This window comes from Zea mays, chromosome 10, assembly GCF_902167145.1.
Source record: "Zea mays cultivar B73 chromosome 10, Zm-B73-REFERENCE-NAM-5.0, whole genome shotgun sequence".
Lineage (NCBI taxonomy): Eukaryota > Viridiplantae > Streptophyta > Magnoliopsida > Poales > Poaceae > Zea > Zea mays.
Window position 1 is genome coordinate 42,059,349 of NC_050105.1, and position 20,643 is coordinate 42,079,991.

Genomic DNA, 20,643 nt, shown 5'->3' on the forward strand with positions numbered 1-20,643 from the left:
ATATCGGTACTAGAGATTTAGTGCAGGAATACTTAGCCAATAGAGTATTTTCGACGTCAAAGGAATGGAATATGCTGAAGCTTAAAGGAGAAAAGAAAAAAATGAACTTGTTCGACCGCCCTATCACTTCAAGTTCAAGAAACATTTCAAAGAGCCTTGCCAAGAATGGTTGGAAATGATTGAAGCTATGTGCAATGAAATTCTGGGCAACTATACTAAGAAAGAAGATCAAATAATGACCGCGGCCTTTGGCACCCGACTGAAATGAAGGCTGAACCGAGTAATGGATGCCCTGAAATTTGAATACCCTGACTATGAACGGTTAAGCAAGGGTGCCAAAGGGCCAAAGCAAAAAAGTGTTGTCAGTGTTATGAAGAGGCAAGCTGCTAGAATGGTAGAAGAAGATGAGAAAGCTTTGAAAAAGAAAATATCCAGCCCTAAGTTGAAGGTGGCTGTACCGAAGAAAAGAAAAGTTGCGACTGCGAAGCCAAAAACAACTGATATAGAGGAAGAAATTCCTTCAACGCCTCCTGCTGCTGACGTGGAGGAAATTTTAAAGGTAATGACCGAATCTTTACCTCTCAACCTAAGTCCACTAGGGCCACAACTGATGAAACTTTTACAGAAGAAGGAGGAGCCTGCGACAATCAAGAAGCCTGCTAAAAAAGGCGAAGGATTATTACTGTTATTGATGCTATTGAAGAAACGCCACCGTCGGCTTCAGCGTCAAAAACACTAGCTGCCGAAGCTGCGCCCACCGAAGCTACAACTGCCGAAGCTGCGGTGGCCGAAGCCACAAATCTTGAGGGCGTATTTTCTGATATTGATAAGATGATTTTGGATATGGCCACGGAAGAAACTGTTGCAACTGCCGAGGAAACCCTGGCCACAGTGCCTGGAAAAGGGGAGAAGGTGTTTAACAAAGAGAAGAAGATTACCGAAGATATTTCGGAGGACTTCAATTTTCAAAACATGATCGGTTAGGAGTTATCCAAGGCTGAAAAAGAGGAGCTAAGAGATTATGCTATATCTTGCGGCTACCAGCCAGGAGCGTTGCTCTTCGGTGGCGTTGACGAAGAGAGCTTAGGATGCCTCCGGGACCGGACTGGAGCGAAGGTTGTCAGCACTCTATCGAAGAGTGTTGGCTTTCCGAAGCTTGAGGCCAACCTCAGCAAGTACCGGCGGCAACATATCGCCGGTAGCTTGTTTTATTATAATTTTAAGGTAAGGTTCTTACCTTAACTTTTTATTATTTTCGAGACGAAGGTTACTTCTGATGAAGGTTATTTTTTCAGAGTCTACTACTAAGTAAAACCTTGAGGATGCAACAAGACCTCGAGGACAAGAAAAATGAGATTATAATTGAGGGCTTAGAGGGCAAAATTAAAGATCATGAAGCTGCTCTGGAGAAGAAGGATTTCATGCTTCAAACAATGGAGGGTTCGCTGGCAGAAGCCCAAGCCGAGATTGTTAGATTAAACAGTGAACTCTCCACGAAATCAAAAAGCTTCGAACAAGAGAAGAAGGATTTTGATGCAAAGCTTGAAGCTGAAGTTGCAAAGAGTTTGAACTTGCAAAAGTCATTGAAGGAACTTCAAGATAAATGTCTGAACTTCGGCAACCAGTGCGTGCAACGACTGAAACAGGTCTTCAACTCAGTTGGAGCCAGTTCTAAAAAATTTAAACCTTTAGCTGAAGACCTGCTAGGCATCTTCGATCATATTGAAGGCGAAGTTGATGATCTTGATGAAGTCATAACTGGGCATGGTGACTTCTGCGCTCTGCTAGCTTCTCGTGGCACAGCTGTTGCTTTTATGAAGGCTGGTTGCACGCACGGGAATATTGTAAACAGGCCGAACTTCAGCTTATCACCAGCGGACTTGAATGACATCCCCGGCCTGGCTCGAAGCACTGGGAACAGATTCGTAACTCAAATTTGGGCGAAAGGTGGATGAAGCTTAGCTGGTGACGAAGCTCGAAGTCACCTTAAGCCGGTAATAACCTTATGTCTGCTGCTTTACCTTCTCCTTGAAATTTGTGCTTTCCTTATACTACTTCTTGTTATGTACAGGATGACGAAGCCGAAGATCAATGAACCGAAGCTTGTTGGGAAGTGACGAAGCTACTGCAAAAAAGTTCTAGAGAAAATTTTGAGTTAACTTTATAGAAAATATTGTAATCTATGAATTAAACATTATTCTGTAAATTTGTTAATACCGTGTAATATATTTTAGCTTTTCATCCATGAATGCATTACTTTGATTGTGGACAAAACTTGTACTTTTTGAGCCGAAGGCGGAAAAACACCTTCCCTTCTTTTCGTACACAACGAAGCATAAATCTCTTTCTTTTGTATTCGTCGAAGCCTTGTCATTAAAACCGAAGCAACTGTCTATAGTCTATGATATGATGAGGATGATCCTATGAATGTCTAAATGAATGTATATGAATGCAATGAATGATGTGATGTAATGTGCAAGTGAATGTCCAAACACACACGTACGAAGCCACATCTAGACTCTGCATTCCCTCAGAAATGACCAAAATCTCTTTGTCGTTTATTTTTTGTCTTCACCGCTTATTTTTCGGTACAAGTTCTGCATTCCCTTGGGAACGTCTTTTGAACTTCTTCGCCTTCTATTTCGGCGGTATCACCGTTGACTTTTCGGTGTAAGTTCTACATCCCCTTAGGAACGTCTTTTGAACTTCTTCGCCTTCTATTTCGGCGGTATTTGGCTCTGCATTCCCTTAGGAACAACTTTTGAGCATAAAACTTACGCTGCGTTCCCTTGGGAACGGCTTTTTGTAGCTTCGTCGTGCTCTGCATCCCCTTAGGGACGACTTTCGAGCTTCTCCCTGTTTTTTTCTTTTTCTGCACTCGATGGTGCATGCTCAGACTTTACATTTTATATATTTTTGGGGGATTTTGCTCTCGTAGAGCTGAATAAGAAAATAAAAATTACAAACTATGGCCCCATTAAAAACCTTTCTCCCCCTTTGGAAAGGAAAAGGGTGCCATAGGAAAAATGAAAAAAATTACATCAAGTTACACATAATATCGTCGAAGCTCATCCGCATTCCAAGATCTAGGAATGTCGTTGTCGTCCATATCCTTCAATCTGTAAGAACCGGGTCTTGACGAAGATACCACCAGAAAGGGTCCTTCCCACTTCAGCTGTAACTTGCCTACTGTGTCTGGATTGGCCACTCTCCGAAGTACCAAATGCCCTGGCTTAATGTTTTTCAGCCGAACTTTTCTGTCACGCCATTTTATTGTTTCGGCTTGATATTTATTGATATTCTCCACAGCTTGAAGTTTGGTCCCTTCTATAGTATCTTTTGCTACAGAATAATCAGCTTCGTCTTCTGTCGAAGCTACTGTTCTAATTGACCCTGCTTTAGCTTCTTCTGGGTTATAGCTTCATCACCAAATAATAACTTGAACGGTGTAAAACCTGTTGACCTTGATATAGTTGTATTGTGGCTCCACACCACTTTAATCAACTCATATGGCCACTTTCCTCTGGGTTGATTGAAGATTAACTTCATTATTCCCGTCATTATAATACCATTTGCTCTTTCGACCAGCCCATTTGACTCCGGGTGCCTGACTGATGCAAAATGAATCTTCGTGCCAATCTGGTCGCATAAATCTTTGAAAGTTTCGGCATCAAACTGTGTTCCATTGACCACAGTTATAGCCTTCGGCATGCCGAAGCGACAAACGATATTTTTGCCAAAAGAATTTCTGGACTGTAACCGAAGTTATTGTAGCCAAAGGCTTTGCTTCAATCCACTTAGAAAAATATTCTACAGCCACCACGACATATTTCAAATTACCTTGTGCTGGTGGAAGTGGGCCTAACAAGTCCAGGCCCCATCTTTGCAATGGCCAGGTTGGTTGTATTAACTGAGTTAATGACGAAGGTTGTTTTTGGTCTCTTGCACATTTTTGACAATTTTTGCACTTTTGGACCAGATCTACTGCATCCGAAGCTGCCTTCGGTCAGTAAAATCCCTGTCTAAAAACCTTGCCCAGCAAAGGCCTAGACCCAATATGAGATCCACACAATCCTGCATATATCTCCTTCATTAGTTATATACCTTCGGTTCAGGATAAACACTTGAGAAGGGGGGAGCAAACTCCATTTTTGTATAATTCCCCTTCTATTATGATATACGGTCTTGTTCTTGCTTCCATTCTTTTATTATAAACTTCGTCGTTCGAGAGGCAGTTACCCTGGAGGAAAGATATGATTTCAGTCCTCCAATCTTCACTATGTACTGGAGAAATAGAGAGCACTGCTCTCTCCATGAGTTTAACCGAAGGTGCCTTTATTGTTTCAAAAAATACATCAAAAGGTAGAGGGAGCCCCTAAGCCGCTGATTTGGCTAACAGATCTGTCAGCGTTTCGAGACCGGGGGTCCCTAAGCCGACGAGTGAAGTGTCGCCGCGTGCCCCAGCCCAGATGGGTCGGCCCGAGGCCGAGCGCGAAGGGGGAAGTGAGGTGGCCGGAGATGGGCGTGAGGGAGGTGGAAATCCCGCGGCCTTCGTGTTCGTCCCGCGCCCAGGTCGGGTGCGCTTGCAGTAGGGGGTTACAAGCGTCCACACGGGAGAGGGAGCAAGCGGCCTTACGCGAGCGCCTGTCTCGCCCTCATCCCCGCGCGGCCAACCCTCTCTAAGAGGGCCCTGGTCCTTCCTTTTATAGGCGTAAGGAGAGGATCCCGGTGTACAATGGGGGGTATAGCAGAGTGCTACGTGTCTAGCGAAGGAGAGCTAGTGCCCTAAGTACATGTCGTTGTGGCAGCCGGAGAGGTTTTGGCACCCAGTTGGTGAGATGTCGTGGCCGTCGGAGGAGCGCTGAAGCCTGGCGGAAGGACAGCTGTCGGGGCTGTCGAGTCCTTGCTGACGTCCTCTTGCTTCCATAAGGGGGCCGAGAGCCGCCGTCGTCAGGGAGCGTGCGGGGCGCCATCATTGCCTATCTGGCGGAGCGAGCCAGATGGGACGCCGGTCTTGTTCCCCGTGGCCCGAGTCAGCTTGGGGTAGGGTGATGATGGCGCCTCCTGTTGACGTGGCTGGTCTGCGCCCTAGGTTGGGCGATGTGGAGGCTCCTCCGAAGCCGAGGTCGAGTCTGTCTTCCGTGGCCGAGGTCGAGTCCGAGCCCCTGGGTCGGGCGAGGCGGAGACCGTCGACTGAGGCCAGGGCGGAGTCCGAGCCCTAGGGTCGGGCGAAGCGGAGTTCGTCATCTTCAGGGGCTGAGCCCAAGTCCGAGCCCTGGGTCGGGCGGAGCGGAGTTCGCCGTCTTCCGGGGCTTAGCCCGAGTCCGAGCCCTAGGTCGAGCGGAGCGGAGTTCGCCGTCTTCCGGGGCTTAGCCCGAGTCCAAGCCCTGGGTCGGGCGGAGCGGAGTTCGCCGTCTTCCGGGGCTTAGCATGAGTCTGAGCCCTGGGTCGGGCGAAGCGGAGTTCGCTGTCTTCCGGGGCTTAGCCCGAGTCCGAGCCCTGGGTCGGGCGGAGCGGAGTTCGCCGTCTTCCGGGGCTTAGACCGAGTCTGAGCCCTGGGTCGGGCGAAGTGGAGCTTCCTATGGTGCCTGCGGCCGGGCCTGACTGCCTGTCAGCCTCACTCTGTCAAGTGGCACCACAGTCAGAGCGGCGCAGGCGGCGCTGTCTTTCTGTCAGGCCGGTCAGTGGAGCGACGAAGTGACGGCGGTCACTTCGGCTCTGTCGACTGAAGGGCGTGCGTCAGGATAAAGGTGTCAGACCACCTTTGCATTAAATGCTCCTGCGATTTGGTCAGTCGGCGCGGCGATTTGGTCAGGGTTGCTTCTTGGCGAAGACAGGGTCTCGGGCGAGCCGGAAATATGTTCGCCGCTAGAGGGGTGCTTCGGGCGAGGCGGAGATCCTCCGGGGTCAGCTGCCCTTGTCCGAGGCTAGGCTCGGGCGAGGCGTGATCGAGTCCCTCGAATGGACCGATCCCTGACTTAATCGCACCCATCAGGCCTTTGCAGCTTTATGCTGATGGGGGTTACCAGCTGAGAATTAGGAGCCTTGAGGGTACCCCTAATTATGGTCCCCGACAGTAGCCCCCGAGCCTCGAAGGGAGTGTTAGCACTCGCTTGGAGGCTTTCGTCGCACTTTTTTGCAAGGGGACTAGCCTTTCTCGGTTGCGTTTTATTCCGGTGGGTGCGCGCGAGCGCACCCGCCGGGTGTAGCCCTCGAGGCCTCGGAGGAGTGGTTTGACTCCTCCGAGGTCTTAATGCCTCGCGTAATACTTCGGCTGGTCTGGTCGTTCCCTCATGCGAGCTGGCCGTAGCCCGGGTGTACGGTCGGGTCCCAAGTTCTCGGGCTGGTATGTTGACGCTGTCAACGGTTTGGCCGGAGCCGGGTTTGCGAGAGCAGCCCCCGAGCCTCTGCACAGGGCGAGAGGGCGATTAGGGACAGACTCGACTTTTTTACATACGCCCCTGCGTCGCCTTTCTGCAAGGAGGAGGGGGGAAAGTGCCATGTTGCCCTCGGTGGGCGCCGAACATGGTGTCTCCGGAGAGCTGCAGGCGGGTAATCCGAGCGGACATCCGTGCCCCATTCGCTAGGGTCGGCTAGAGGCCCAGAGGCGCGCCCAAAAGTACCTGCGGGTGATCTGCCGGACCCGGTCCCCAGTCGACGGGGTCCGAGGGCTCGATGCCTCCCTCCGATGGGATTCCGTTACAAGATCGTTCTCGCTGGTCTCGGAAATGTCCTAGGGTACCTCGGGAGCGCAGCCCGAGCCTTGGTTATGTATCGAACGTACCCATGGTCATCCCTCGCTCTGTGTCTGAGGCGGCTGTGAACCCTTCGGGGGCCAGCCTTCGAACCCCTGATCAGTAGTGGTCGTGGAGCCCGAGTAGCCTGAGGCGGTCGTTGAACCCTTCCGAGGGGCCGGCCTTCGAACCTCTAACCAATAGTGGGTGTAGAGCCCACGCGATCTGAGGCGGCTGTCGAACCCTTCCGAGGGGCCAGCCTTCGAACCTCTGATCAGTAGGGAGGCTCGGAGCCTGGTTCCTTCACGGAGAAGGATCCTTTTCGGGGTATCCCCCTTTCCCGGTCCCTGTTGTAAGAGAGAGAAAGAGGAAAAAAAGGAAAAGGATTTGAAATCGAATGACGTGGCGTACCTTTTTTTTGACGCGGTCATTATGGCGAAGGCGAAGCGTCGCTCGCTTCCCCTGCCAGAGGCGCCGCCTTTCCCGCCGCGGAGTTAACGCGACGGGGCGTGCGGTTCGCGGGGCAGCCGTTGCGCGTGCACGAGCCGTTCGAGGAATGGAACACGGGCGCGTCGTCTTCACGCCGTGAGAGAGGGTTCTCTCGCTGTCCCCGGATGGGACGTAAGCTTGGCTGACGACGTGACCGCTGCTCCTGCCCGCCTGCCACCGCCATTACTGCCGGCCCATTTTTGGCCGCATCGACCGTCGCACCAGGCTGGCGCTGCTGGGTCGTGCGCTGGGTCGCCTCGAGTCGTGGTATTGGTTCCGCAGTCGAGGAGGTGCGGTAGTGGCGCGGGTGGCGGTGCAGTTGCTTGCACGAAGCATCCGGCGTGCCGGTTGTATGACGCGTGGGCCTGGGCCTTCATGCTGGGCGTGTTGGAAGTCGGAGAAGTGCGCCCACCTGGCGCGGTTGCATGCCGCCTGCATGGCTGCCCGCCCTTTCGCCCGCTGGTCTGGGCAAAAGTGGAGAGCCGCTTGTAACCGCTGGGCGGTTGCATGCACCGCGCGCGGCGGTTTGGCTTCTTCTGCTCTGGGCCGGCTTGCATGACGTGTGGGACCCAGTCCTCGTGCCGTAGGGGGAGGACCTTGGAGCGTGCTGGAGAAGACTCAGCCCCCGACGGCTCGGGACGCAAGTAGGGAGAGTCGCCTTTAAAAGGAGGGTGACCCCCTTGAAGGGCGACCATGTCTTCGCGCTCCCTTATGCATCGTGCCTTTCCACCTTCCAAGCCCCCGGATGGGGGATACCCGCAGTCTTTCTGTCTTGCTGTTGGAGGAACGCAACTCCGCGGGAGTTGGTACCTTTCAGCCATCGTTCGGCTTCAAGGATTTTCATCATGCAGCCCGGTTGCACCCCTCCGCCGGCGGTCACCCAAGATGGTGACCTCCAGCCCCTGGATGGGGAGAGGCAAGCCGGGCTGTGATCTTGGTCCCGCCCTCAGCCTCAAGGATGTTCATCATCCTTGCTGGGGCGGAGAGCAAGGCGAGCCGGGGCTCTACCTCCCGCGCGGGCCGGCTGGCCACCTCTTCTTCCAGCTTCTGGTGGTGGCAACCATCCTCCAGCTCTGCGGAGGAGGCGTCCTCCAGCCATGCCAGGGAAGGCGAACTGTTGCTGCCCAGCTAGGATGCAACATTCCGCCCTCTTCCTCGCTTTCGTGGCGAGGACGGGAACGAGGACCTGCCGGTGCGCTTTGGAGCGGCCCGCTCTTTGGCTTTGATGGTTGGTTCGCGTCCCTTGAGCGAGAACGCGAACGAGAGCCTTTCGGCGGCCGCGTCCGTCCTGGGACCATGGCTGCTGCTGCAGAGGTCGCTGGCGGGTCACCCGGAGCTCGTCGCCCCGCAGGCTCGCCGGTGTGGAGGTTGTTCATACCCGCGGGGACGGAACAAGAGTTCCGTTTGTAATGGCACTTCGAATGCCAGTGTTTTTGTTCATTGTGGCTGTCGAGGCCTGAACATGTATGTATTTTTTCCTCATTTTCGAGCACTAAGACTCGCCTGTTGATTGTCTGAACCGCTTCACCAAGCGTGAGTCGCCCCGTGTAAAGGTGACGAGTGAGGTATCCGTATCCCGAAGGCGTAGGAGTCCCTCGGCTCGGTCAGCCTTGTTGCCCGAGGCTTCTCTTGCTCAGTTAAAGGAACCCCTCGGCCGCTCTTCGATGAGCCGAGGCCAGGGGTAGCGGTGTCAGCGCGAACAGAGGCAGAGTTGGCTCGAAAAGAAGACCTGGTCGGCCGGAGCCTGGCCGGGTCGTCCGTTAGCGGGACCGACGCCGGAATTGACCTGCCGAGGCCTCGGGTCGGGCTGATGTCCTCGGAGGACAGCTGGCCGAGGCCCCGGGGTGACCGGCCGAGCCGCCTGCTCGGGTGGATTCTCGGAGAAGACCCTGGCAGCGATGGCCCGGGCTTGGTGATGACGTCGTCCTTCAGAGCGGAGACCCTTGGACCGTGTCGCCGTCCGAGGCTAGGTCGGACCTCGCCGAAGGTGTTGTTGACGCCGTGGGTGCTGCGGCTCCCTCAATTGTCCGGATCCGAGCCTGCAGGATCGGATTTGTAGCGCGTGTTTTCTGCGGCCGCCGAGGCCAAAACACACCCTCGCCGTGTTGTAAAGCTGCGTCTCTTTTCCTCTTGTTTCGAGTATCCGGACTTTTTTGTCGGTAACAGAATTGTTTGTGCGAGCGAGAGTTGCTTCTCACGGAAGGTGATGAGTGAGGTATCCGTATCCTGGAGGCGTAGGAGTCCCTCGGCTCGGTCAGCCTTGCCGCTTACGCGCACTCTTACCCGTCCATGGGGCTCTGTCACCGACGCAGTCGAGAAGGCTCAAAGAATCGCTCTGGCATAAGGGCTTTCGAACGTGAAGACTTGTTCGGTCTGCGGAATCACTCATCCGAACGTGAGTTACTTATCGCAGAAGGTGATGAGTGAGGTATCCGTATCCCGGAGGCGTAGGAGTCCCTCGGCTCGGTCAGCCTTGGCTGCTTACGTGTACTCCGTTGTTCTCAGGATCCACTTTCGAAGTAGTCGAAAAGCACGAAAGACATTCTGGCAGAAAAGATCTTTTTTCGAGGAAAATTTCGACGCAGAGGGGGTTCCCCCCTTTTAGCCCCCGAGGGATGGTCGGGCTTTGCCGAGGCAAGGCTGACCCTTCCTTGATGACTAAACTTTGCGTGGGAGCGAGGTATATGAACAACTTGAAAACATCTTAAGGGTAGAAGCGACGTAGTTGTTGGATGTTCCAAGCGTTGTTGTAGACCTCGCCTTGACTGTTGGCCAGCTTGTACGTTCCGGGCTTCAGAACTTTGGCGATGACGAACGGCCCCTCCCAGGGGGGCGTGAGCTTGTGTCGACCTCGGGCGTCTTGTCGCAGCCGAAGCACCAGGTTGCCCACCTGGAGGTCTCGGGACCGGACCCCTCGGGCGTGGTAGCGTCGCATGGACTGTTGATACCGCGCCGAGTGTAGTAAGGCCTTGTCCCGAGCCTCTTCCAGCTGGTCCACCGAGTCTTCTCGACTAGCTTGGTTGCTTTGGTCGGCATAGGCCCTCGTCCTCGGGGAACCGTATTCCAGGTCTGTGGGCAAGATGGCCTCGGCCCCATAGACTAGAAAGAACGGCGTGAAGCCCGTGGCTCGGCTCGGTGTTGTCCTCAGGCTCCAGACCACCGAGGGGAGTTCCTTCATCCATCGCTTGCCGAACTTGTTGAGGTCGTTGTAAATTCGAGGCTTGAGTCCTTGTAGAATCATGTCGTTGGCACGCTCTACTTGCCCATTCGTCATGGGATGAGCCATGGCGGCCCAGTCCACCCGGATGTGGTGATCCTCGCAGAAGTCCAGGAACTTTCTGCCGGTGAACTGGGTGCCGTTGTTGGTGATGATGGAGTTCGGGACCCCGAAACGATGGATGATGTTGGTGAAGAACGCCACCGCCTGCTCGAACCTGATGCTGTTTAGAGGTCGGACCTCGATCCACTTGGAGAATTTGTCGATGGCGACCAACAGGTGTGTGTAGCCCCCGGGTGCCTTCTACAAGGGGCCGACGAGGTCCAGACCCCACACAGCAAAAGGCCAGGTGATGGGTATCGTCTGTAGAGCCTGAGCGGGCAGGTGGGTCTGCCTTGCGTAGAACTGACACCCTTCGCAGGTGCGGACAATTCTAGTGGTGTCGGCCACCGCCGTCGGCCAGTAGAAACCTTGTCGGAAAGCATTTCCGACAAGGGCTCGAGGTGCTGCGTGATGGCCGCAAGCCCCCGAGTGTATCTCTCGGAGGAGTTCCTGACCTTCGGTGATGGAGATGCATCGCTGGAGGATGCCTGAGGGGCTGCGGTGGTAGAGCTCCTTCCCATCTCCCAGCAAGACGAACGACTTGGCGCGCCGCGCCAACCGCCGAGCTTCGGCTCGGTCGAGGGGTAGCTCTCCTCGGTGGAGATATTGCAGGTATGGGGTCTGCCAGTTTTGATCAGGCGTGACCCCGCTTTGCTCCCCCTCGACGTGCAGCGTCTCGCCCTCAGGGGCCGAGGGTACCTCTGGCTGAACCGAGGGCGCCTCGGGCCGAGCCGAGGGCGCCTCGGGCCGAGCCGAGGGTGCCTCGGACTGAGCCGAGGGTACCTCGGGCTGGGCCGAGGGTGCCTCGGGCTCGGGCGTGTCGTCGATCTTGACGGAGGGTTGATGCAGGTCTCGGGAGAAGACGTCCGGGGGAACCGTTGTTCGCCCCGAGGCTATTTTAGCCAGCTCGTCCGCAGTCTCGTTGTAGCGCCAGGCGATGTGGTTGAGCTCGAGCCCGTAGAACTTGTCTTCCAGGCGCCGAACCTCATCGCAATAGGCCTCCATCTTCGGGTCGCGGCAGTGGGAGTTCTTCATGACTTGGTCGATGACGAGCTGCGAGTCACCGCGAGCGTCGAGGCGTCGGACCCCTAGCTCGATGGCGATCCGCAACCCGTTGACCAGAGCCTCATACTCGGCCACATTGTTGGACGCCGGGAAATGGAGGCGTAGCACATAGCGTAGGTGCTTCCCGAGGGGCGAGATGAAGAGTAGGCCTGCGCCGGCTCCTGTCTTCATCAGTGACCCGTCGAAGAACATGGTCCAGAGCTCCGGCTGGATCGGAGCTGTTGGGAGCTGGGTGTCGACCCATTCAGCCACGAAGTCCGCCAAGACCTGGGACTTGATGGCCTTCCGAGGGGCGAACGAGATTGTTTCGCCCATGATGTCCACCGCCCACTTTGCAATCCTACCCGAGGCCTCTCGGCACTGGATGATCTCCCCCAGGGGGAAGGATGACACCACAGTTACCGGATGAGACTCGAAGTAGTGTCCCAACTTCTGCCGTGTCAGGATCACCGTGTACAGCAGCTTCTGAACTTGTGGGTAGCGGATCTTGGTTTCGGACAGTACCTCGCTGACGAAGTAGACTGGCCTCTGAACAGGCAATGCATGCCCCTCTTCTTGCCTCTCGACCACAATCACGGCGCTAACCACCTGAGTGGTCGCGGCGACGTAGACCAAGAGGGCTTCTCCGGCAGCCGGGGGCACCAAGATAGGCGCCTTCGTAAGGAGCGCCTTCAGGTTCCCGAGGGCTTCCTCGGCCTCAGGGGTCCAAGTGAAGCACTCGGCCTTCCTTAAGAGGCGGTACAGAGGCAGGCCTCTTTCGCCGAGGCGCGAGATGAAGCGGCTCAGAGCCGCAAGACATCCCATGACCCTCTGTACGCCTTTCAAGTCCTTGATGGGCCCCATGCTGGTGATGGCTACGATCTTCTCCGGGTTGGCTTTGATGCCCCGCTCGGAGATGATGAACCCCAAGAGCATGCCTCGGGGCACCCCGAAGACACACTTTTCGGGATTGAGCTTGACGCCTTTCGCCTTGAGACATCGAAATGTCACTTCAAGGTCGGAAAGGAGGTCGGAGGCTTTCCTTGTCTTGACTACGATGTCATCGACGTAGGCCTCGATCGTCCGGCCAATGTGCTGGCCGAACACATGGTTCATGCACCGCTGGTACGTCGCACCCGCATTCCTCAAGCCGAACGACATGGTGACATAGCAGTACATGCCGAAGGGCGTGATGAAAGAAATCGCGAGCTGGTCGGACTCCTTCATCCTGATTTGGCGATACCCTGAGTAGGCATCGAGGAAAGACAGGGTTTCGCACCCAGCATTGGAATCCACGATTTGATCGATGCGAGGCAGAGGGTAGGGAACCTTCGTACATGCTTTGTTTAGACCAGTGTAGTCTACACACATCCGCCATTTCCCTCCTTTCTTTCTCACAAGCACAGGGTTGGCAAGCCATTCGGGATGGAATACCTCATTGATGAACCCTGCCTCCATTAGCTTGTGGATCTCCTCGCCTATGGCTCTGCGCTTTTCTTCGTCGAATCGGCGCAGAGGCTGCTTGACGGGTCGGGCTCCGGCTCGGATATCCAGCGAGTGCTCGGCGACATCCCTCGGTATGTCGGGCATGTCCGAGGGACTCCACGCGAAGACGTCGGCGTTCGCGTGGAGAAAGTCGACGAGCACTGCTTCCTATTTGGGATCGAGCTCGGAGCCGATCCGGATCTGCTTGGAGGCGTCGCTGCTGGGGTCGAGGGGGACGGACTTAACCGTCTCCGCTGGCTCGAAGTTGCCGGCATGACGCTTCACGTCTGGCACCTCCTTAGAGAGGCTCTCCAGGTCGGCGATGAGGGCCTCGGACTCGGCGAGGGCCTCGGCGTACTCCACGCACTCCACGTCGCATTCGAACGCGTGTTTGTACGTGGGGCCAACGGTGATGACCCCATTGGGGCCCGACATCTTGAGCTTGAGGTAGGTGTAGTTGGGGATGGCCATGAACTTCGCGTAACATGGCCTTCCCAGTACCGCGTGGTAGGTTCCTCGGAACCCGACCACCTCGAACGTCAGGGTCTCCCTTCGGAAGTTGGAGGGTGTTCCGAAGCAGACGGGAAGATCGAGTTGTCCGAGGGGCTGGACGCGCTTCCCGGGGATGATCCCATGGAAAGGCGCAGCGCCCGCCCGGACCGAGGACAGATTGATACGCAGAAGCCCGAGGGTCTCGGCGTAGATGATGTTGAGGCTGCTGCCTCCGTCCATGAGGACCTTGGTGAGCCTGACGTCGCCGATGACGGGGTCGACGACGAGCGGGTATTTCCCCGGGCTCGGCACATGGTCGGGGTAGTCGGCTTGGTCGAAGGTGATGGGCTTGTCGGACCAGTCTAGGTAGACTGACGCCGCCACCTTCACCGAACAGACCTCCCGACGCTCTTGCTTGCGGTGCCGAGCCGAGGCGTTCGCCGCTTGCCCACCGTAGATCATGAAGCAGTCGCGGACCTCGGGGAACTCTCCTGCCTGGTGATCTTCCTTCTTGTCGTCGTCGCGGGCCCTGCCACCCTCCGTGGGTGGCCCAGCCCTGTGGAAGTGGCGCCGAAGCATGACGCACTCCTCAAGGGTGTGCTTGACGGGCCCCTGGTGGTAGGGGCACGGCTCCTTGAGCATCTTGTCGAAGAGGTTGGCACCTCCGGGGGGTTTCCGAGGGTTCTTGTACTCGGCGGCGGCGACAAGGTCCGCGTCGGCGGCGTCGCGTTTCGCTTGCGACTTCTTCTTGCCCTTTTTCTTGGCGCCGCGCTGAGTTGACGCCTCGGGGGCATCTTCCGATGGGTGGCCCTGGGGCTGCTTGTCCTTCCGGAAGATAGCCTCGACCACCTCCTGGCCGGAGGCGAACTTGGTGGCGATGTCCATCAGCTCGCTCGCCCTGGTGGGGGTCTTGCGACCCAGCTTGCTCACCAGGTCGCGGCAGGTGGTGCCGGCGAGGAACGCGCCGATGACATCCGAGTCGGTGATGTTGGGCAGCTCGGTGCGCTGCTTCGAGAATCGCCAGATGTAGTCCCGGAGAGACTCTCCCGACTGCTGTCGGCAGCTTCTGAGGTCCTAGGAATTCCCGGGGTGCACGTACGTGCCCTGGAAATTGCCGGCGAAAGCTTGGACTAGGTCGTCCCAGTTGGAGATTTGCCCCGGAGGCAGGTGCTCCAACCAGGCGCGAGCGGTGTCGGAGAGGAACAGGGGGAGGTTGCGGATGATGAGGTTGTCATTGTCCGTTCCACCCAGTTGGCAGGCCAGACGGTAGTCCGCGAGCCACAGTTCCGGTCTCGTCTCCCCCAAGTACTTTGTGATAGTAGTCGGGGGTCAGAACCGGGTCGGGAACGGCGCCCGTCGTATGGCCCGGCTGAAGGCCTGCGGACCGGGTGGTTCGGGCGAGGGACTCCGATCCTCCCCGCTGTCGTAGCGTCCCCCACGCCTGGGGTGGTAGCCTCGGCGCACCCTCTCGTCGAGGTGGGCCCGACGGTCGCGGTGATGGTGCTCGTTGCCGAGGCGACCCGGGGCCGCAGGCGCTGTGTTGCGCGTGCGCCCGGTGTAGACCGAGGCTTCCCGCATGAATCGGGAAGTCGCGGCATGATGTTCCGAGGGGTACCCCTGCCTTTGGGAGGCGGAGCTCTCGGCCCGCTGGACCGCGGCGCCTTCCAGGAGATTCTTGAGCTCTCCCTGGATTCGCCGTCCCTCGGTGGTTGATGGCTCCGGCATCGCACGGAGAAGCATTGCTGCTGCAGCCAGGTTCTGGCCGACCCCACTGGATGCGGGTGGCGGCCTGACCCTGACATCGTCGGCGATGCGGTGCTGGAAGCCCTGGGGTAGATGACGCATTTCTCCGGCCGGAGGTTGGCCCGCCCATGCCTGCCCGACGTCCCGGCGGATTGGCTCAAGCGCTCCTGCTCCCTCGTCGAGCCCGGCCTGCACCCCGCGGATTTGCTCGAGCTGTGGGTCATGGCCCCCCGCCTGAACGGGGACCACAGCTAGCTCCCGTGGGATGTCAACGCGAGGCACCGGCCTAGGGAGATCACCGTCCTCTGGCATGCCGAGATGGTTGCCTTCGGAGGGACCCCCTAGATCGACGTGGAAACATTCGCGGCTTGGGCTGCAGTCCTCGTCGCCGAGGCTACGGCTACCGTCGGAACAGTTGGAAAGGCAGTAGTCGCATGCGGTCATGAAGTCCCGCATGGCACTGGGGTTGCCAAGTCCGGAGAAATCCCAACAGAAGCTGGGCTCGTCGTCTTACTCGGACCCAAAGCGCCCGTAGGTCGAGACGTCCGTCAGCCGGTCCCAAGGTGACCGCATACGAAACCCCAGAGGGTTCGGACTCGCCTCTACGAGAGCGTTCGCCAAAGCGAAGCCGCTAGGCGGGTCGAGGCTGAATCCGAAAGGCGTGGGATGGGAATCGGTCGGTACCTCTTGGTCGACGGGCGGTGATGAAGTCACGTGTGCACCGTCGTCTCAGGTACGAGGGTGACACCCAGCAAGCCTTCCGCGAGCGTGCTGGCGTCGTCCGTTTGCTCGGGGTTGGCGTGTCACGGGGAGACAGCGCTCGTCTTTGTCTCAAGCGCGAGGTCGATGCCCGGTGCGCCCCCCGTTGGGGTGCTGGCGCTGTCGACTCGCTCGACAGCCGACGAGGCGCTGCCTCCTGCTTGGCCTTGGTTGCCCCGCCTCCTCCTCCGTCGGCGGGGAAGAGGACATGGTGAGCTCGAAGGTTGTTCTTCCACCACGCGGGGAAGACGTCGTTGATTCCGCCGCCGGCGGGCGGGTTGTCGGCTGCCATTGTCGTTGTCGCACGACGGTGGAAGGAGTATCATGTCGTAGCTGCCGTCGAGGGACATGAACTCAAGACTCCCGAAACGGAGCACCGTCCCGGGCCGGAGAGGTTGCTGGAGACTGCCCATCTAGAGCTTGACGGGAAGCTGTTCATCAACACGCAGCAGGCCCCTACCTGGCGCGCCAACTGTCGGCGTTTCGAGACCGGGGGGTCCCTAAGCCGACGAGTGAAGTGTCGCCGCGTGCCCCAGCCCAGATGGGTCAGCGCGAGGCCGAGCGCGAAGGGGGGAAGTGAGGTGGCCGGAGATGGGCGTGAGAGAGGTGGAAATCTCGCGGCCTTCGTGTTCGTCCCGCGCCCAGGTCGGGTGCGCTTGCAGTAGGGGGTTACAAGCGTCCACACGGGAGAGGGAGCGAGCGGCCTTACGCGAGCGCCTGTCTCGCCCTCGTCCCCGCGCGGCCAACCCTCTCTAAGAGGGCCCTGGTCCTTCCTTTTATAGGCGTAAGGAGAGGATCCAGGTGTACAATGGGGGGTATAGCAGAGTGCTACGTGTCTAGCGGAGGAGAGCTAGTGCCCTAAGTACATGCCGTTGTGGCAGCCGGAGAGGTTTTGGCACCCAGTTGGTGAGATGTCGTGGCCATCGGAGGAGCGCTAGAGCCTGGCGGAATGACAGCTGTCGGGGCTGTCGAGTCCTTGCTGACGTCCTCTTGCTTCCGTATGGGGGCCGAGAGCCGCCGTCGTCAGGGAGCGTGCGGGGCGCCATCATTGCCTATCTGGCGGAGCGATCCAGATGGGACGCCGGTCTTGTTCCCCGTGGCCCGAGTCAGCTTGGGGTAGGGTGATGATGGCGCCTCCTGTTGACGTGGCTGGTCTGCGCCCTAGCTTGGGCGATGTGGAGGCTCCTCCGAAGCCGAGGTCGAGTCTGTCTTCCGTGGCCGAGGTCGAGTCCGAGCCCCTGGGTCGGGCGAGGCGGAGACCGTCGGCTGAGGCCAGGGAGGAGTCCGAGCCCTGGGGTCGGGCGAAGCGGAGTTCGTCGTCTTTAGGGGCTGAGCCCAAGTCCGAGCCCTGGGTCGGGCGGAGCGGAGTTCGCCGTCTTCCGGGGCTTAGCCCGAGTCCGAGCCCTGGGTCGGGCGGAGCGGAGTTCGCCGTCTTTGGGGCTTAGCCCGAGTCCGAGCCCTGGGTCGGGCGGAGCGGAGTTCGCCGTCTTCCGGGGCTTAGCCCGAGTCCGAGCCCTGGGTCCGGCGGAGCGGAGTTCGCCGTCTTCCGGGGCTTAGCCCGAGTCCGAGCCCTGGGTCCGGCGGAGCGGAGTTCGCCGTCTTCCGGGGCTTAGCCCGAGTCCGAGCCCTGGGTCGGGCGGAGCGGAGTTCGCCGTCTTCCGGGGCTTAGCCTGAGTCCGAGCCCTGGGTCAGGCAGAGCGGAGTTCGCCGTCTTCTGGGGCTTAGCCCGAGTCTGAGCCCTGGGTCGAGCGAAGCGGAGCTTCCTATGGTGCCTGCGGCCGGGCCTGACTGCCTGTCAGCCTCACTCTGTCAAGTGGCACCGTAGTCGGAGCGGCGCAGGCGACGCTGTCTTTCTATCAGGCCGGTCAGTGGAGCGGTGAAGTGACGGTGGTCACTTCGGCTCTGTTGACTGAAGGGCGTGCGTCAGGATAAAGGTGTCAGGCCACCTTTGCATTAAATGCTCCTGCGATTTGGTCGATCGGCGCGGCGATTTGGTCAGGGTTGCTTCTTGGCGAAGACAGGGCCTCGGGCAAGCCAGAAATATGTTCGCCGCTAGAGGGGGGCTTCGGGCGAGGCGGAGATCCTCCGGGGTCGGCTGCCCTTGTCCGAGGCTAGGCTCGGGCGAGGCGTGATCGAGTCCCTCGAATGGACCGATCCCTAACTTAATCGCACCCATCAGGCCTTTGCAGTTTTATGCTGATGGGGGTTACCAGCTGAGAATTAGGAGCCTTGAGGGTACCCCTAATTATGGTCCCCGACAAGATCTGCATGCTCATTTTCGCCTCTTGGAATGTTCTTGACAGAGAAACCTTCGAAAGAAGCCTCCAACCTTCGAACTATATCGAGATATTTTTCAAGTTTCAGATCTATTACCTTGCTACTTTTATCTACATGGCTAGAAATGACTTGAGAATTAGTTTTCAGAATAGCCCTTCTTATTCCCATTGCCCTTAACTTCCGAAGCCCCAACAGGAGTGCTTCTTATTCGACAATATTATTTGTACAACTAAAGTCTAGCTTGGCTGCATAACATGTTCTGACTTTCAAAGGTGCTACTAGAACAGTAGCTGCTCCTGCGCCGAAGGTTCCCCAAGAACCATCGCAGAACACTGTCCAAGCTTCGGCATCTTTATTTATCTCTTCTTCCTGAGCCCCTGGCGTCCAGTCAGCAATGAAGTCTGCTAACGCCTGGGACTGAATTGAAGATCTATGCACATAATCAATGCTGAATTCATTAAGCTCTGCAGCCCATTTTCCAATCCTTCCAGTAGCCTCTCTATTCCTCATGATGTCCTTTAGAGGTTGTGACGAAGGAACAATTATGTGGTATGCTTGAAAATAATGTCGAAGCTTTCTGGAGGCCATTAACACAGCGTATAATACCTTCTCCAATTCTGTGTAATTTTTCTTTGATGGACTTAAAACTTCAGAGACGAAGTATACTGGAGCTTGCTTTTTAGCTTGACCATCTAGCTTCTCTTGTACCAGTGCCGCACTCACTGCAGAATGCGAAGCTACCACATATAAGAGCGATGGAGCCCCTGGCGCGGGTGGAGTTAATGTTGTTAAATTAATCAAATATTGTTTCAACTCTTCAAAAGCCTTTTGTTGTGCTGGGCCCCATTGAAAGACTTCGGCTGACTTCAGTATTTCAAAAAATGGCATATTTCTTTCCGCTGATCTGGATATGAATCTGTTTAATGATGCTAATCTTCCTGCCAGCCGTTGAGCCCCTTTCTTCGTGCTTGGTGGCTCCATCCAAAGGATAGCTTCGATATTGCTTGGGTTAGCTTCAATTCCTTTCGTTGATACCAGACATCCAAGGAACTTGCCTTTCTTCACTCCAAAGACACATTTTTCTGGATTTAATTTCAGGCCAGCTTGCCTAAAATTGGCAAATGTTTCTTGCAAATCAGCAATGTGATTTTCTTGCTTCATGCTTTTCACTATGATATCATCAACATAGGTTAGCACATTTCTGCCTATCTGGGAATGAAGGACCTTGGCTGTCATTCTGCTGAAGCTTCCTCCAGCATTCTTGAGCCCCTCAGGCATCCGAAGATAGCAATAGGTGCCACTAGGAGTTATGAAGCTAGTCTTCGGCTCATCTTCCTTCTTCATCCAGATTTGATGATAGCCTGAATAACAATCCAATAGACTCATGAGCTCTGAAGAAGCTGTTGCATCTACGAGAGAGTCTATTCTTGGTAGCGGGAATTCGTCTTTTGGGCATGCCTTATTAAGATCTATGAAGTCAATGCACATTCTCCATTTGCCATTGGCCTTCTTCACCATGACAGTATTGGCTAACCACTCTGGGTATTTTACCTCTCTGATGACACCAGCACTGAGAAGCCTTTTCACTTCATTCCGAGCACCTTCGGCTTTATCATTAGACATTTTCTGAAGCCTTTGCTTTCTTGGCCTGAAGGATGGGTCCACATTGATTGAATGTTCAATGACATCTCTGTTGACACCGCAGAGATCATTGGCTGACCAAGCAAAGACATCTTTGTTGTTGAATAAAAATCTTATCAAAGTTTTCTCTTGCTCTTCAGATAGCTGAGACCCCAGCAGTACTTTTTGCTCTACTATGTCTTCACATAGAAGCATAGGCTTCGACTGATCCGCCGAATCAACCTTCTCTCTTTTGTATTTGTACTGTTCACAAACTTCGGCTCCATCTATATTGTGAATTGCTTTTGAGTCTGTCCAATTTCCTTCGGCTTTTCTGGCAGCTTCTTGACTCCCATGAACAACAATGGGCCCTTGTTCCGAAGGTATCTTCATGCATAGATATGCTGGATGAAGTATTGCTTCAAAGGCATTCAGTGTTCCACGACCAATGATTGTATTGTAAGAATATTCCATGTCAACAATGTCAAAGACAACCTGTTCGGTTCTTGTGTTATGAACAAAGCCGAAGGTGACTGACATTGTGATTTTGCCGAGTGTTGTAATCTGTCTTCCTCCGAAGCCACATAGAGGATGTGTAGCATTATAAATCTTGTCTTCTGGCTCTTGCATCTGTCTGAAGGCCTTAGCAAATATGATATCCGCTGTGCTGCCTGTATCAAC